Consider the following 4,615-nt stretch of genomic DNA (forward strand, 5'->3'; position numbering starts at 1 on the left):
TCTCTCTCTCTCTCTCTCTCTCTCATTGGGCTTTTGGAATCTGTTCTTCCTTTGGTATTATGTGATTTCACAATGATATGTCTAAGTATGGCCTTCTTTTTCATTCGCTGTGCTAGATGCTCAAATAGCATTATGATAGAGATGTGTTTTTTAGCTCTAGTTAATTATATATATATATATATTTTTTTTCCTTTATATATGCAGTTCTCTCTTTCTGGAAACACGTTAATCAGATAGTTGACTTCCTGTATTCATCAGCCATGTCTCTGACCTTTTGTTCCATTTTTTCTATCTCTTAGAATTTTATTACACACTCTTAGAAATTCCTTAGACTTTGTTTTCTGAAGTTTTTTTAAACTTGATGTATAAAATAATATTTCTAAATAATGAGAGTTCTATATTCTTTGATTATTTTCCTTTATCATAGCACCTGTCTTTGTGTTATGTTTTCTCAAATGTTTGTTCATATTTATGAAAAGGCAATAAAAAACTGATTAGATGTTTTGAATACTGTTGATCTTTGCTATTAGGCAATCAAGTACATGCTAGACATTACACTGGGAGTCCACCAAATGAAAGTATGTGGAAGTCATTTCTTTAGGGCTGTGGTTCTCAACCAGGTATGACTTTGCCTTCCAAGGAACATTTGGCAATGTCTGGAGACATTTTTGGTTGTCAAAACTGAAGGGGAAAGAATACCACTGGCATTTGCTACATACTTTGTTGCTGTATATCACTATGGTCATCTTCGAAGCACTCCCCTTGAGAAGCTATGCACTGATACCAGTGCCTAGTTCACCCTTCAAAGAAATTTTGGTACTCTTTCTGGAATGGCCATCAGAGCTGTCATCTTATTACCCTTGATGTCCTGAATGTCATCAAAATATCTTCCTTTCAATATTTCCTTTATCTTCGGGTAAAGAAAGAAGTCATTGGGGGCCAGGTCAGATGAGTAGGGAGGTTGTTCCAATACAGTTATTTGTTTATGGACTAAAAACTCCCTCACAGACAGTGCTGTGTGAGTTGGCGCATTGTTGTGATGCAAGAGCATGAATTGTTGATGAAAAGTTCAGGTTGTTTTCATCTTTTTCACACAGACTTTTCAGCATTCCAAATAGTACACTTGGTTAACTGTTTGTCCAGTTGGTACAAATTCATAATGAATAATCCTTCTTATATTAAAAAAGGTTAGCAACATTATTGCAACAAGTTTGCAAACTTAATCGTCAGACCTCGTATTTAGCATTGACAATGACTACTAGGTTTCAGGCAGTGTTCTAAGCACTGGTCATAGAACAATGCAGAAATTATAGAGTCTGCTTTAAAGATCTCTGCCTGGTGGGTGATGAAAGAAAAGGCATAAGTATATAGTGCACTGTAAAGAATGTGGCGTCTCAAACCAAAGCATTCGGGTTTTAGTCCTATCTCTATATACTGTCTGAGTGATCTTTGGCAGTAGATTTCAAACTCTATGAGCTTCAATTTTCTCAAAAACAGAATGAATAAAATAATATTAACTTTTCTAAAGGATCATGGTGAAGTTCAATGAGAGAATTCACTCAAAAGCAGTTTATAAAACTTAGTGGAACAAGTCTGGGAGGTTGCAAGACTCTGGGAAGTGGTTCTCAAACCTGGCTGCACATGAGAATCATGTCTCCATTCCCACACCACTTACAACATAATATCTTGACATAGGACACAGACGTCAGTATTGGAAAAAACTTTCCAACTGATTCCAATGTGTAGCCAAGGTCAAGACTACTGCTCGTTGAGAAGCTAGGCAGTCAGATCAGTGTCACTTCCAAATTGGGATAGAAAGAACACATAGCATTTAGGAAACATGTGGCTAGAAAGATGGGCTTTGAGGCTGTGCTTCTGGCTCCCCTCAGTATGTATGGATGTAAGGAAGACAGGAAGGTCTGAAGCTCCTCAGGTCCCAGGATGGCAGTGATGAAAAAGTGGAAAGCATGGAGTCTCTATCACCTAACTAGTGGAGACTACAAGCAAACAAGATGGCTGAGATCAGGGACTTTAATAATGGGAGCCAGACCACAGACCAAAGACACAGAAAAGAACCAATCTTGTCTCAGTGGCATCAGTACAGCCTGATGAGTGCCCTGAGCTGTTCAAACCAGCCTCTTTAAAAAACAGAACAGCAAGAGTTGAGCCCAGCAAGTACATCTGAGGCTTTCTTTTCCCCACTGCCATGAGGTCACATAAGCATTCTTATACACCATCTGGGGGAAAAGTAGAAAAAGAGAAAGGGAATCTGAAAGACTAGGTAATCACCTAAGAGACTATTTATCCAAGAAAGACTCTTCAAAGCAGAATTTTTGGTGCATTGTTTTCTGACAAGTGTAGCACACACACACACACACACACGCACACACACACACACACACACACACCCTACAAATTCGACAGTGACTCAAGTAGAAGAATAAATTAGAAGCAATGTTTTCCTATCTGAAGCTGATGTTGAATAATAATGTATGTCAACTATAATTATATATACATATAGTCACGGGACATGGAGTAGAGAGTGGGAATGGAGTCAATGGAATTGTAATAGATAAACATGATATCAGGGGTGGGAGTGCTGTAGATGGGGGAAGAGGGTCATTTCTGTGTGAAGGGTAAAAAGGATAACTATTGCATTGTTCTGTATACCTGAAACTAACAATAAAAAAATTAAAAATAAATAAAAATAAAAAGAAGCAGAGTTTTCCTACACATCAAAGCACACTGCATAAATTGGGGGTTCAGCAACACATGTGAGTGCTTATGTGCACACCTAAAACCATATATATTCAATAATGTATCCTTCAGCTATTCTAACAAACAGGACCAAGCATCCAGGGTTGAATTCCTTTAGAGATCCTAAGAGAACAATCTGCTTCACTTTCTGATAAAAGCGACCTTACTGCTATATATAGCAATGTCTTTAGAGAAAGATCCAAATGATTGGAAGATTGAAACTTGCTTCTCAGCCAGCAAAAATGTTTCCTCTCAATTCTCATTAAAATATCCCCCTCTGCCCTGCTCCCTATGTGCTCTCCTGGCTGCACAACTCTTTCTCCATCTTTACCCACTAACCACCCATTATATCTCAAAGGATGTAGGTTGACATAGTTCCAATCTATTGTGCACACATTATATGCCAGACTCTGTGCTAGATGTAGTACATAATAATCTAATTTCATCACCCAGGAGGTATTAATATCTTTATTTTACAGATGAGAAAACTGAGTTTACAGAGGTTAAACTTATCTAAGCTCATATAGCTGGAAAGCAAGAGCCTGGACTGAACGCTGGATATTTCTAACTCTGAAGATTTTACTAGTGAGCACTGCTCCTTGCAGCCCTCACTTATTCACTCAAGTGTTCCCCTCAGTTCAACAAAGATATCTTTTCTAGAGCATATCTTCTTTCATATGTCCTGTACCGTTCTCTCCATAAGCATACCAATGTTGGTCCATGTGTCCTCAGATGTAGCTTGGAAAAAAAAACAAAAACAAACAAGTCTACTTGAAAACATCCCCAGCTCCAGTCACAGCCTTATTATATCGTGTTTAGTGTTTTTGTTTAGTTTGGTTTTATTTTATTTTTTATCTCAACCTCACTTCTAGTGCAAGTAAAGGTCCATTTCTGGAGGGAGAACCAATTATGCTATATTTTGGCGCTCTTACATTTCTTATTGTTTATCCATCTGAACATTCTTGACAGAAGAAATAGATTTTTCTCTTTTCTACTTACATCTTCATTTACCTCTTTATTATCTCTCTCCCAAATAAACTGTAAGCTCCATAAGGAAATAATCCATAGCTCAAACGCAATAATCAGTGTGTGTGTGTGTGCGCGCGCGCGCGTGTGTGTGTGTGTGTGTGTGTGTGTGTGTGTGTGTGTGCAAGCCTAGCACATAATGAACATTCAATAAATGTTTATGGTATAAACAAACAAATGTATACAGTCTCAAAGGGCAGCAGATACATTCTGGTGCTTATATTCCAAACCTCACACACAGGGCAAAATTTTCCACAGATTTTTCACACTTACTAGAGCAATAATAATATCAAAGCAAAGTTGTCCTGGCCAGTCATTCTGGTCCAGCTGCAGTTCTGCACATTAGGCACATATTTCCCTCCCTACAACCCCTCCCTCCCATTTTATAGTCTTGTTTGGGTTTGACTTTGGGGTGTGAAAGTCTGAATTGTTTGGCTTTGCTGCAGAAGAGAGGCCTATCTCAGTGACCCTTATTGCTCACCTGCAGTCACCCTACCCCCCTTATCTGCAGCCCCGTGTTTTTTATCTTTGTGATACCAGCAACATTTTCCCAAAACCTCCTGAATGAGAAAACTGGCTTTTAAAGTGAAAAGTGATCTGCACTTAGCATGCTCTGCCCTGATGGACATCAGACAGCAGGACTTCCACTGAATAGAAACTTGGACAACTGACAAGGGTTTACTTTTCTCACCACTCACCCTACCTATGAAGCCTGATTTCCACTCACATGGCATCTAATTATTGGGTTACAAATATGCCATATTCATCTCCAAGTCCACCTTTCGTCTTCTCTTCTCTTTCCAATGCATTAATTTATACAAATATAAAAATA

This window comes from Hipposideros armiger, unplaced genomic scaffold, assembly GCF_001890085.2.
Source record: "Hipposideros armiger isolate ML-2016 unplaced genomic scaffold, ASM189008v1 scaffold_313, whole genome shotgun sequence".
Taxonomy (NCBI): Eukaryota; Metazoa; Chordata; class Mammalia; order Chiroptera; family Hipposideridae; genus Hipposideros; species Hipposideros armiger.